The following is a 15,155-nucleotide window of genomic DNA, read 5'->3' on the forward strand; positions in this document are numbered from 1 at the left end:
TACGTGTGTGTGTGTGTGTGTGTGTGTGTGTGTGTGTGTGTGTGTGTGTGTGTGTGTATATATATATATATATATATATATATATATATATATATATATATATATATATATATATATATATATATATAGATATATAAAATAAATATTTATTTCTCCCAAAAATTTGTTAAGGTCCATAATGGCAGTTTTAGGTAGAATATAAATACATGCCAGTGTAATCCTCCTCTCTTGCCAATAGCCCCTTACTACCATGAATCTACCATTATCTTTTTTTCCTCTTCTACCACTATTGGAGCACCTCTAACAATTAGTATAAGTACTCCTATTTTGTTTTGTCCCTAATACTCTTCTGAATATGCATTCTGAAATCCTTTCTTTGTCAAATTCACATGCTCACTTCTTTCTAAATATGTCTCCTGTAGCATTCATATTTGCACTCTGCATTTCTTAATTTAATTTAATACTCTTTTTGTCTACACCTGTGAGACATTTCAATTTCTAAAATAATATGGAAATTGTGACTATTATTGGAAGTTATTATTCCTACCTATTATACAGTCTTCTCTGTGAGCTTTATTTTCAGAAGAATGAAAAGCCGAGTCCCCTTGTGCCTGATGGCTCACTTTTTTGTTGAACAAACGTTTGTGTTTCCTCCTCAACCTTTTTTTACATCAATAAATTGACTTTGATCCTCCAATGAAAGAAAAAAACATTCTTAATACAGTTGGATACAACAGCTTGAATCTCACATGCCTCTCAACATTCCCTGATAAATTTGCTTCTCTTCTGCCTGGTGTACAATGAATAATCATTTTCCACAAATCCTCTACTGTATTCTGCTACTGCGGTGGTGGTGCTGCGGTAGCATTGTCGCCTCACAGTAAGACGTTGTCCTGTTCAGTTCTCAGCTAGAGCGTCTTCTGTGTGGAGACATGCGTGGATGGGTGTGCCTTTGTTGAAGGCTGTGCATCAGGGCTGGCAACTCAGCACGTAAAAATCTACTGCCAATCATTAGCGGACCAGAGTTCCACTGTGGCGGCCTCTAACCGGAAAAAGCCGAAAGACAACAACAACTCTACTGTATTCTGCTGTATCCAACTTATAATAGTTTGCCATTCTGCCACAGTTTTGTCTGTATCAACTCTTTCTGCTGGTAGGATTACATCTTTACTAATACAGGACTTGGTTGGTTTCTCATAGCTAGGTTTGGAGCATACACAATATGTGCCCTTTCAATTAATATACCATGTTATGAATACCAGTCCAATTGCTTGTTTGTGCTTTCATAAAATAAATACAATCTGTTTGCTCCAGTTTCTCTGGTACAGCAGAACATCTCAGGTTTTCCTGCATCTCTGTCCACTAATGCAAACATTTTTTTGAAATGCCTCTTCTTGAGCCATCTTATATTCAGCCACTGTTTTCTTCATTTCAACCACTGATTTTTTTCAGTCTTATCAGTTCATCTGAATATCTGTTTAAAGCTTCTTCCATTTTTTCTAGCTTTTTATTTGAGTTGATATACTCTTTCAATAATTCATTTATTTTAATCACCTCTGAGCACATTTGACTTATTTTTTCCCCACTAGAATAATGGAAGCCATATCTTGCATCAAAGCTAGTGCTTGAAATTATTTTTCCTCAACAACCGCAGAATTCTTCCCAGTCAGTGTTTCTCTTCACCTTTTCTAGTTTTTTTTTTTCAGGCTTTTAGTTTCTTCTTTGCTAGCATCCAGGCAGTGCACTTAGTAGCCAGTAACTTAATTTACTAAAAGTGGCACTGTTCCTGGCACCTATCTCTCAGTTTCTTTTTTTTTTCACACTGGGAGAACTGAAGCTAAGCTGTTGACCAGTGTGCAGCCATCTTGGAACCTATTAAGGTATTAGCTTTAAGAGTAAAGTGACAGAATTATTGTAACACACATATCAATACAAATTATATAATTACCTAAAGAATAAGTAGTAATAGTTCTAACAGTTCTTTAATATTACTCAAAGCACGAGAGATCAGGCTTCAGTTGTTACAGAATAAACTGTGCATTACATAACGATCATTGTACATTAGACAGCAATTAAAAAGACACTGACAGGGTATGCATACTTTGAGACATATCTGGAATGTAGAAAATATAAGTTCTAATAAATGTAACTTTATTATTATAACATACAGAAATCTTGACTGCAAATATAAAGGATTATTAGTTAACACCTTAACAAATCTAGCTGAAGGATTTTCAGAAACAGGTTGATAAAGTAGATCACATTTTCTTCATGTTAATTTTAGAACAACAAGGTCGTAACAGTAATTATTTTTAAGACACATATTATGTATGTAAAAAGAGAGTTTACAGATAGCTACTACCACAATGGTATAGATCATGCTACATAGAATATATAATACGAGTAATAAGATATGATAAAGAATTGCTCAGTCAAATTAGTTTTAGAAATCATAAAGTGAAAAGAGACTTAAATCCAGAAGATTTTCAAGTGATACCTAGTGAGCAAATTAAATTGCAAGTTTATTTATAAGATGGAAATAAATTACTTTGCATTTGCAATATTAGTTGTAGCAGTATTTATCATTGCAGTATCTTTTTGCAGACTATATTAAAACATTTATAAGGTAACTACAGATATAAATCCCTCTTCGGGAATTTCTGGAGAGGTGATTGTGACATCACCCCTCTGGGCCAGTAATCAAGGAGCCTGAATCCTCACCACCGACACTGGAGAGGGACATTCACATGGAATACAAATAGATACACTCAGTATTTCAGATGCAGACCTTTCTGCATCAAGTACAATTTCCCTTAAGAGCACACAGGGAACATACTCAGCCCAGGGTCTGAGTTCCACTCTCTGTCTCACCCCAGGTCCCCAGTAAGGCTCCCCACTGGCAAAGCTGCAGAGTTAAGTCCTCAGCCAAGTGTCCAAAACAAGTCCTCCACCACTCTCTCTGTGAAACCAGTGCTTTGTGTCCCTGTTCCAAGTAGCTTACACACACACACTCTAAGATTTCCTTCACACACACACACACACACACACACACACACACACACACACACACACACACACACACACACACACACACACACACACTCACCTGGGAAATGCTGCCGCAGGTTTACTAGCTATGCCCCCTTCTGTCCAGGCTATAAGGTAGTTATCCCTCCCACCAGACACTACAAAGCTAGCTACCTAAGGCTCTTGCAAGGTTACCCAATTATACTGAGTAAAATTAATATTAATACAAATAGTAATGCTTATCAAATGGCCAGGCTTCAGGAATGATCACAGCATCACCAATAAATATAAGTACTCCCAAAAGTTAAAATATTTCTCTAAAGGACAAGCCACAATGAAACATTTAAATATATTTAATAATACACAATAAAAGAACATAAAAATATGAAAAAAATCTATTCACAGTAAACACCAGAGATTCAGTCACAGGAAATATTAAAAATAACACAGCTGGAAAGATTCACACAGTTACAGAAAAAAAAAAGTTATGTACTTACAATAACGGTCCATGTGTGTTGTCCATCTCGATCTTTATTCTCACTGGTAGGCCAGATCCGATCCACAGGATCCATCTCGACCATTGCAAAAGCTCGAAGTCCTCAGCTAAGCTTGTGGGCATTTTTCCCTACCTATAATGCAACTTCCTCACTACCTCAGATTTTGTTTCCCCTCAAGCAGTGACAAGGAGAATAGCTTTTATAAGCATATTTTGTGTATATACACACATATATATATATATATACATATATATATACATACACACACACACACACACACACACACACACACACACACACACACACACACACACAAAAACCCACATTACTTCTGAGGCTACAGAGTCCTGCAAAATTCCAATTAAAACTACTCGGTCTCCCAGGAGTATAGGCAGGGGGTATGGTGGGTGGGTTGTGAGAATAAAGGTCGAGATGGACAACACACATGAAATGTTACAGTAAGTACATAACTTCTTTATGTGTTGTTGTCAATCTCACCTTTATTCTTACTGGTGGAACCACGTCCCTCACTACCTGATTCTTGGGAGCCTCATGTAAGAATATTCCATGGAACCATAAAATCAAAGGATGCTCTACTCCTAGAAGCTAAATCCAACTTGTAAAGAGTAATAAAGGTATGTGGTTTTGCCTATTTTGCTGCAGCAAAGATGTTGTCCAAAGGTAATCTAGCTTAAAAGGCTGCAGAAGCGGCTACTGACCTGGTGGAATGAGCTTTGACAGGATTAAAAATAGTCTTGTTGTTAGAATTGTACATAAAATATATACATTGTGAAAGCCAGTTGAACAATGTAACATTGGAGACTGGTTGGCCTTTCTTAACATCAGAATATTAAATAAAAAGTTGATTTGACTTTATAATTTCCGATGTCCTGTACAAGTAAAAAAGCAACCGTCTGTAAACATCCAGAAGATGTAAAGTATATTCCCCTTTATTTTGAAAAATTGGGAAGAACACTGGTAAGTCAAATGACTGATTGAGGTTACTTTCCGATACCACTTTAGGTAAAAAGGAGGGGTTAATGCATAAAGAAACTATCCTTGTGAAACATTATGTATGGAGGATTGGCGGACAGGGCTTGAAAATCTGAAACTCTCCTTGCTGAAGTAATAGCGACTAAAAGGTTCAAAAGGAGGTGAGATAATCTTTGACAACATGAAATTCAAATCCCAAGGCGGAACTGGGTTTCTGTATGGAGGTTGTATCACTGTAGTTCCTCTGAGGGATGCTTTACAAAGTCCGTTTTACATGATTCTATATGAAAATTTGAAACTGATGCTAGCCGAACTCTAATAGTAGCTGCAGCAGCTCCCTCACTGAAAAGCTTCCTAAAATTCTAAGATAGAATGTAATGGAGCAGTGAATGGGTATATTTGATTAATGCTAGACCATGCCACAAATCTTTTCCATTTACTTTTGTACAATTTTCATGTGGATGTTTTGTGGGAAGATAACAAAACATGTTTAACTGAAGAGGAAAGGAGAAAAAACCTGGAGATCAGGTGGACTGGAGCAGTCAAGCTGTTAGTTTGAGAGTGTTTAGACAGGGATGAACCATTCCTGATGGGAGAGTCAGCAGGACCGGAGCTGGATCCAGAATCCATGGACCCTCCCATACATGAGGCTGAAGAAAGGGAAACTAGATTTGTTGAGGCCAATAGGGAGCAATTAGGATCATTGTGGTCTCCAACAAACTTGCTTTTTGTAAGACTTTGGGGATTAGAGGTATTGGTGGAAAAGCATAAAGAAGTCCCAGGGTGCCAATCATGAACAAGTGCGTCCCTCAGTGTCTCCCCTGCAGGAGGGAATCAGAGCAAAATAGCTGCTGCATTTGGCATTGATTGGAGAAGCAAAAAGATCGCAGCAAGGCTGGCCCGATTTTCGTACGATCTCTTCTGCAACTTTCTGACTGAGGGACCACTTGTGCAGCCATAAAATGGCTCTGCTCAATTTGTCTGCAATCACGATGGATTTCCCTGGGATGTGCATTGCTATGAGAAAGCGGTTGGTGGCCTTTGCCACTGCCAGATTCTCAAGGCTTCTTATCATAGGGGTAAGATCTGGTTCCCCCTTGTTTGTTTATGGACCAGACTACAGACATGTTATCCGACTGGATTGCTATTGTACACAGAGGGAGGGAGTTCTGAAATGCTTGCAACACCAAGAGCACCACCCTCATATCTACAATGCTTAGGTGCAACTAAGCCTCGTGTTGTTGCCAGATGCCTAGAACTATCTTTCCCAGATAATGCCACCCCCACCTTACCTGGGAAGCGAAGCATCCTTGGTCACCGTGGCTTGAGGCTGAGGGGAAATAAAGGAATGGCCCTGAGGCACCAGAGAAGACATGAGCCACCACTGTAGGTCCCTTTTGCATGAGTCAGTTATCATAACCGTGTGTGTTATTGCAAGCTCTATGATTGATCATTGTTTCGAAAGTAACCACTGGAGGATTCTCATATGAAGTTTATCTAGAGGAATTAGAACAATTAAGCTGCCATTTTCCCTAGAACTTGGACAGCCAGCTTAGCAGAAGCCCATTTCTTCCTGATCAGCATCCTTATAACGTTGAAGGTCATGTACCCTGTCTTGAGGAAGCTTTGTTGTCATAATTGTTGTGTCCATCTGCGCCCCTATGAAAACCAAGGACTGACATGGCTCTAGTACAGATGTTTTGTAATTTATGGTAATCCCTAGGGAGGAACAGAGTTGTAGAGTGTAATCCCTGGTTTGCAGCAGAAGATGGCTGGTTGGGACGGTGATGAACCAGTCATCCAGATATGAAAACACTCGGAATCCTTTGCATCTCAGGTGAGCTGCCACAACTGCCATACACTTGCTGAACACTTTGGGGGCTGTAGAGAGACCAAAGAGCACAGCTCAAAACTGAAAGCGACTACCTCCTAGCTGGAAATGTAAGACCCTTTGGGATCATCTGTCTATCTGAATGTGGTAGCATGCATCCTGAGAGTCTATGGAACACATCCAATTGTCTTTTTCCAGAAATGGAAGTATCGACTGCAGTGTCACCTTCTGGAACTTGGACTTTTTGACAGATTTGTTCAAACTGCCGAGATCCAAGATGGGTCTCCAGTCCCATGTTTCTTTGGAACTAAAAAGAATCTTGAGTAAGTTCCGTATTCTTTCTGGTCTGTGGGGACATCTTGGATGACTCTTTTCCTCAGCAACTTTTGAATTTCTAATGCTGCTTGTTCCTTTTGACTAGGTGGAATGTCTGGAACTGGCTTGTTTATGGGAACGGGGTAGGAAAGGGAATGACATATCGCCTGGATATTATGTTCTGCACCCATTTGTCGGTTGTTATATTTTGTCAAGTTTCTCGGTGCAGAGACAATCGCCCCCGATTGCCTCCAGAGGTGAGCAATCAGGCACTCCTTCAGCAGCACTGAAAGGGCCCACCAAAGAAAGATTCTCTGGAGCCCTGATTTTGATGGCCTCCCCTGCCACGTGGGCAGTGTCTTCCATTGTTGTTCCCCCCTCTGCCCTTGGGAGAATATTCACCCTGTGTGTCCTGGAAAGAACTCTGGGTTTTTCTGAACCACATCTTCCCACTACCTCTCTGACCCTTGGGAAAGTGTCTGGTAGGTATGGAAAAACATACACCAATGGCAGACAAGGTCACCTGGTGAGCAAGTGAAAAGCCATCAAAAGGGGAATTAATGAAGGAAGACTTGAATAGCTCTGGGAAATCACAAAGGTGCATCCAGCCTGCCTCCTAAGAGCAATACCTGAACCCTCAGCCCTACTCGTCCCATCTGCTGCATAAGATATGAACCTCATGGAAGAGTTTACAACCAAATTGAGGGTGGCGAGTTGTGCATTGACCTTATCTGCCACTGTATCAGCTACAGCTCCTTGGAGGGAGTCTCAGTTCCTGAAACAGGTCTCCCTCTAATCTGGTAAATTGGGTAAGGTAATTCAGAGACCGAAAGGCAAAGACCACTGACGAAAAGATACACTTCCTATACCTATCCATGGTCCTAGAATCCCTATTAGGAGGATGGACAGAGGAGCTGCTCTCAGATAGCTCCTTTTTAGTGGCCGCCACCATGACCATATCATTAACAGCTACACCTTTAGTTAAAAAGGCCTTATCTTTTGGTGTAGTAATGTATTTATTTGGCCTCCTAGGAGTAGGTTCTATGGAATTTGGAGTCTCCCAAGCCTTCCAAGAGATTATGTCCATAAGATCTTTGGAAGGAGGGGTCACCCAAGAAGTCGAGGGGCAAGACCTGAAAGACTTCAGGTAAACTGACTCCTCAGCTGAAGGGGATGTGGACTGCCAGTCACCTCTCTGCATTAACATTTCGAGGATGTCTTCAAAGGAAACATCTTCAGGAGGTACCTGTGGGGACCCTTCTGCATTATCGAGGTCAGTATCTGATGTGATAGACTCCTCTGGGGAGTCAAGATGCTTCTTAATGCAGGTCTTCTTCCGAGGAACCTCCTCAGTGGGGTACTCTGGAGAGGTTTCAGAAGAGGGGCAAGTCCCTTGCTGGACATCCTGAGGCCTAGGGTCTCTGCGATCCTGTGGAAGGGTTACATGAGAGGACATAGATACCTGGCCAGAACTGAGAGGAAGATCCAATAAAGACTGTGTCTTTGACTGCCATGGAGTCAAAACCCTCCTCATAACCTCAAAAGTAGTCCTCCCCTACTCCGAAAAACTCCCTGAATCTGACAAAAAAGTCTGAGCTGAAGGTATCTCTGGCACAGGAGACAGAAGCTTGGAAACAGAGGTAGGAGCCAAACTCACCCACGCCAAAGCCCCCAGAGGCAGATTCAGATCCGAAGAGATCAGAACCAGTTCCAAGGATCCGACAGGAGAGCGTCAGCTACTAGAGGTCTCCTACTCTGACTAGAGGGAAGTACTCAGGGTAGATATTGGATCTGAGAAAGTAGAAGGTCCCGGAGCCGATACAGACACAAGCTAGACATCGGATTCTTCCAGCTCTGAAACCAAGAGATGGATCGGAGGAGAAACAGGTACTGAAGGGGAGGACTGTGTCTGAACCAATTCCTTTGGGCTCAGATTCAATAATAGCTTAGCTAGGGCTGGTGTCTTTGGCAGTCTCTGCACAACCCTATCCACATCCTCATCAGACAAGCTCCTGGTAGACCGAGTAAATAGTGTTGGAGACCTGGACTTAGTCAAAAGTAGAGAAGAGAGCCATGAAGTTACTGGTTCCAAGGAGGGTGAACGGCTCTGGTGTGATAGTTCTGTAGGCACCAAAAACATTGGATCAGAGGGTTCTAATGGTTCCAAAACAGTCTTGGATCCAGCAATGACATCTGCTTCGAGGGTTCTGTTGGAGCAGACAATTGAGGAGTTTTTTGACTTTGCTCTGAGGAGGATTTTGGAGCTGAAGATGTACATTTTAAGGACTTCTCAGATTTTGAAGAGGACTCCAGTGAAATTGCCTCTGAGAAAGGGTTTTTTAATAGACCCTTTAAAATAAGTTTGATTTTGCTCTCCATAAGTGCTTTCTGATTGAAGCCATAACATATGGAGCATGACTCTTGAAGATGAAGAGGCCCCAAGCAATACACGCACCAAGTGTGTGCATATCACTAAAGGGCATCTTCTTCCCAAAGTTTTCACATTTTTTTTGAAAACAAGTTGTTTCCTTCCTGTTTCTGCGACATACTGTAGGAATCAAGAAGAAAATACACCGACAAACAGACACAAGCACACCAAGCGAAGGGAGAAGCAGTGGAGATTAAGAAAAGACTGTTTTTTTTTTCTGGGGGGGGGGTCATCCTCTAAAACAGACGATAAAGGGAACAGGGGAAAAGAAGAACATCCTCTAACTTAAGCGGATGTCAGTTCTGCACCCTCTAACTTAAATGGGTGATAATGGGGGCAGGGAACACTAACACTATTCAAAGGGACTCTAAAACTAACAAAATAGTAATGGGGGAAAAAAAGCACCTAACCCAGCGCTGGCTTATCAGAACCTCCTTCTCTGTGTGGCAAACAAGATCTGAGGTAGCAACGGAGTTGCATTGTGGGTAGGGGAAAATACCCACAACCTTAAATGAGGACCTCAGGCTTTTGCAATGGCAGAGGTGGAGCTTATGGATCAGATCTGACCCAACAGTGAGAATAAAGGTGAGACTGACAAAAATCACATCAATACCTACTTATTCTTACTATACTTTTCTGACTGATCTAGAGAATTACTGTTCCTACTTACTTAGGCAAGATGAAGTAGGTGAGGGATTCTCCTAGATCAGATTCCAAGAAACAAACTGCAATGAGACTTTCTGTCTCACCTTAAAACATTATTTCTGTACAGAATGATATCACATACATCTGGTTGTCTGACTTCTGGTTCCCATGCACCCCCCCCCCCCCATTGCTAGAAACTACCAGGATTTAGCATCTACATGTCAATAATACACACACAAGCTTTGCTCAGATCTGGTGCAGCTTCTGGAAGTCACAAAACAAATACAAACTTCTGCTCCTCCTACAGAGACCAACAGGCACTTACACTTACTTAAAGCAGACTTCTTACAGACACTGCATCTCTGGCTTCATTACAAAACGTGAGATAACATCTTTATGGCCTAGGCCCAGTAATTTAATTTCTTACTATTTCTCAAAGTCAGGTGGACTGAGATTAAGCACTTCTCTTCCAGTATCCTCTGTTACAATGTATTAATTTCACCAGTTACAATGCATACATTTCATCAGTTACTACATGCATGTGTATTTATTTCCTATCAGCAGGACCCACTGTTGGTACATTTTTAACACAATCAGCTTTACAAGTACGTTTTTCAACACAATCATCTGTACAAATCAGTTTGATATACAAATGACATATAATTCTTTGCAAAATTCTAGCTAGCTGTGCTGGCAAATGTTACACATCCACTGCCCTACTTCTCCTGGCATAGCTGGCAGTATCTCATACTGTCACAGTCATAAGGACAGACTTTACAGAAATACAGTTTTGTTGCAATAGATCTGATATTGCAGTTCTGTCTTTGTATAGGCATGGATGTGTAGCCATTTTGAAGGCCTATATCTTTTAGTTATGTACTTACCATAACTTCGGATGTATGGGATCCATCTCGCCTACATTCATAACTGATGGGTTTGGAGCTGATCCATCGGCTCCGACTCGGCCACTATATACTAGAACAAAGTCTCTAATTGGCTGGGCTACCCCTTATCCCAGAATGCACCATGCCTGCTTCCCCAGATCTTGTTTGTTCGCTTTCATACCTACATCCAGACACAGAGACATACCAGCACTGTAACAAACTAAAGTCCTTCAAGAGAAAAACTCAGTAAGTAGCAACATTCCCTCTAAACCCAATGGGAAGGGGGAAGGAGGCGGAGCGATATGAATGTAGGAGATGGATCCCATACATCCGAAGTTATGGTAAGTACATAACTAAAAGATGCAATGGGATCCTATCTCGCCTACATTCATAACTGATGGGATAGCGTCCCTAGCACCTAAATCCCGGGTGGCTCATTGGAAAACACTCCTGAGAACTGTGGAACCAAAGGAAGCTCTACCTCGAGAAGCCACATCTATCTTGTAATGAGAAATGAAGGTGTGCGGAGAAGTCCAGGTAGCGGCCGCACAGATATCATCTATCGATAATTTGGAGTGGAATGCTACAGAAGTAGCCATTGCCCTGGTAGAATGAGCCCTGACTGGGAAGGGTAGCTCCTTGCCGGACCGTGAATAAATGAAGGAGATGCAATCTTTAATCCATTTGGCTATGGTGGTTTTAGCCACCGGTTGACCCAACCTATTTTCCGCAAAGGACACAAACAGCTGATCTGACTTTCGTGTCTGATTGGTCCTACTTAAATAAAAACGCAGTTGTCTGTGAACATCCAACTGATGGAAAATATATTCTGCGCTATTGGAGAATTTGGGAAAAACACAGGGAGCTCCAAGGATTGTTGAATGCATAAGGGGATGCTACCTTGGGCAAGAAAGAGGGATTTAACTTGAGGGACACTCTGTCTTTGTGAAAGGTCAAATAAGGAGGATTAGAACAGAGAGCCTGAAGCTCTGAAACCCGCTTGGCAGAGGTTATTGCCACCAAAAAGGTGGTTTTCCAAGATAGAAATTTTATATCACAAGTAGCTGCTGGTTCAAAGGGGTGGGCAGTTAAAGAAGCTAGAACCATATTCAGGTCCCAAGGGGGCACAGGATGGACTATTGGGGGTCGAAGGAGCCACGCTCCTTTAAGGAAAGATTTGCAAAGCCTGTTTGCCATTAAGGAGGGCTCAAAAGAGACATGCAAATTAGAGATAGCCGCCAGTTGGACTTTAATTGTGGAAACTGAAGAGCCCAAATGAAACAAAGAAGCCAGGAATTCTAAAACCTGAGGTACTGGGGTGGTAAGGGGATCTATACCTCGTTGCTGGGCCCAAAGAGCAAACCTCTTCCATTTGCTGGAATACAGTTTAATAGTGGAAGGTTTGTGAGAAGTGGACAAAATGTGGATGACGTCTGGAGAAAGAGAGTTATCTTTGACTAAGGTTGGAAGTGGAGTAACCAAGCGGCCAACCTCAAGGACCTGAGGGATGGGAGAGACTGTCCCAACTGATAAGTTAACAGGTCGGGCACCAGGTCCAGAAATCATCGGCCTTCCACCGCATACCTCAAAAGGAAGGGGAACCAAACCTGACGAGGCCAGTGTGGAGCGATCAAAATCATGTCGCTTCCTAGATAAATTGCCTTCTGTATCACCTTCGGGAGAAGGAGAACCAGAGGGAAGGCGTACAGTAGACCGGGGGGCCAACTGTGAGCTAGGGCGTCCCTGGGAATCTGCCCCTTAGAGGGAGTCAGAGTGAAGAACTCCCTGCATTTCGCATTGTGAGGGCTGGCGAACAAGTCACAACAAGGGAGGCCCCACTTGGCGAAGATGTTTGCAGCCACTCTGTCGTTGAGGGACCACTCGTGGGGCAACAGGAAAGTCCTGCTCAGCCTGTCTGCAATCACACTGGATTTCCCCGGAATGTGCGTTGCCACTAGGAAACGCTGGGTAGCAATCGCCCAATGCCACACTCTCATGGCCTCTCGGCAAAGAGGGTAGGACCTGGTTCCGCCTTGCTTGTTTATGTACCAGACTACCGACATGTTGTCGGATAGAATCGCAATAGTACCCCGGGGAAGAGCATGATGAAGTGCTTGCAAAGCCAGTAGCACCGCTCTCATTTCCAGAATATTGATATGTAAGTGCGTTTCGTGAAACTGCCACGTGCCTTGGACAGACCTGTCCAGATAATGACCCCCCCCCACCCTATCTGGGAGGAGTCCGTGGTCACCGTGGCGACGGGAAGCTGAAGAACAAAGGGTCGCCCCTGGTCCAGGTTGGACCGAAGCAGCCACCAACGTAGGTCCCGACGGCAAATTTCCGTAATCTGGACCAGATGGTTCAAGGGGAGTTCCTGAAAGGACCATTGAACCGACAGTAGCCATTGCAGCACCCGCATGTGCAGCCTGGCTAAGGAGACTAGAAGAATAGTCGAGGCCATCGTGCCCAATAACTGCAGAATTAATCTGGCCTGAACTCGTGATCTGGGTAACAAGGTTTGGACCTCAGACTGCAGGACCTGAATCCTTTCTACCGGCAAGAATGCCCGCATTCTTCTTGTGTCTAACTCTGCGCCTATAAAGGTAATACGCTGAGACGGCTGCAGCACAGATTTTCCCCAATTGAACGTGATTCCTAGTGAATGACCTAAACTGACTGTGGTCATAAGCGCCTGAACTAATAGATGCTTGGAGGTGGCAGTAAGGAGCTAGTCGTCTAGATAGGGAAACACTTGGAATCCTGGACTTCTTAAGTGAGCTGTCACTACTGCCAGACACTTGGTGAACACCCTGGGGGCTGTGGTGAGACCAAAGGGCAGTGCTCAGAACTGGAAATGACTGGCTCCCAGGCGGAAGCGTAACTGACTCCTGGACTCTTGACTTATCAGAATGTGATAGTAAGTGTCCATGAGATCTAAGGAGCACATTCAGACATCCTTCTCCAATAACGGGAGAATGGACTGAAGGGTGACCATTCGGAATTTGGATTATTTTACAAAGCGATTCAATGATCTGAGGTCCAAAATGGGCCTTAAGTCCCCTGTCTTTTTTGGCACCAAAAATAGTCTCGAGTAAGTTCCTGATCTGATCTGGTCGGCGGGGACAGGCTGGATGACTCCTTTTCTTAGCAGCTTTGAAACCTCAACCGTTGCTTGATCCCGCTGACTGGGTGGCACATCCGGGATTTTCCTGATAGGAAGAGGGGGGTTCTTGATGAAAGGGATGAGATAGCCTCTGGTTATGGTCCGGAGCACCCACTGATCCTTGGTGACAGATTCCCAAGCCTGCGGGTGTTCCGCAAATCGACCCCCGATTGGCTCCGGAGATGCGCAGTCGGGCCACGTCTCAGGGATGGTGAGCGTAGGATGGACCACGAAAGGAATCGCGGTCTCCAGAGTTACGGGGGCCTCTGCCGCCTCTGGGGCAGCATCTTCCTGAATCCCCCCCCCCGCCTCTAGAGGGGGGATCACTCGGTGGAGTAGGAAAAGACCTTTGAGATTTCCTGAACCACATTTTCCCTCCTCTCTGGGCCTTGGGGTAAGGTCTAGAGGGAGTGGAAAAACAGGCCCCCACGGCAGTCAAGGTCTTGCCCTCCTGCTCGCACCGAGTCAGTGTGTCCTTCACCTTGGGTCCAAACAGGAAGGACCCATCAAAGGGGGCGTCGGTGAAGGAAGACTAAAGGCTTCTGCAAAGGGACACAAGCGTAACCAGGCGTGTCTTCTAAGAGCCACGCCTGTTCCCGCTGCTCTACTCGCCTCTTCGGCCGCATATGATATGAGCCTCATGGACGAGTTGACTATCGAAGATAGGGTAGTCATCTGGGCACCAACAGTTTGGGCTAACGCCTCAGGAAGATTACCCATAAGAGACTCACCTAACTCTCTGAGGAGGTCCCTTTGGAGCCTGGTAAAATGACAAAGATAATTCAGCGACCGCAGGGTAAAGGCCGCTGAAGAAAGGGTACGCTTCCCGTACCTATCCATGCTCCTGGAATCCTTATTAGGAGGGTGAATAGACATTGAAGCCTCTGCCACGTCCTGCTGAGTGGCAGATGCCGCCACCACCATCGCATCTACTGCAACTCCTTTAGTCAAAAATTCCTTTTGAGGAGGGGCTGAGAGGAACTTGTTAGGCCTGGCGGGCACCGGTTCCACAGTGTCAGGGTGTTCCCACACCCTTCGAGAAACTAAATCTAATAATTCATCGAAGGGTGGAGACACCCAGGAGGCGGAGGGCTGGGCCCCAAAAGCCTTGAGGAAGACTGACTCCTCTGCGGAAGGGGTTTTGAACTGCCAATCGCCTCTCTGTCTCAGGATCTCAAGGATATCTAAGAAGGAGACGTCATCCGAGGACGATTTAGGGGACCCCTCCGCATCATCGAGGTCAGTATCTGATGTGATAGACTCATCCTGGGAGTCAATGTGCTTCCTCTTGCACAATTTGTTTCTTGGAGGTTCATCTGAAGCGGATTCAGAAGGACCTCCCGGGAGAAGGGAACCCCCCAAGGGGGTATCC

The sequence above is a fragment of the Protopterus annectens genome, chromosome 6.part0 (assembly GCF_019279795.1).
Source record: "Protopterus annectens isolate FY-2018-M chromosome 6.part0, PAN1.0, whole genome shotgun sequence".
Lineage (NCBI taxonomy): Eukaryota > Metazoa > Chordata > Ceratodontiformes > Protopteridae > Protopterus > Protopterus annectens.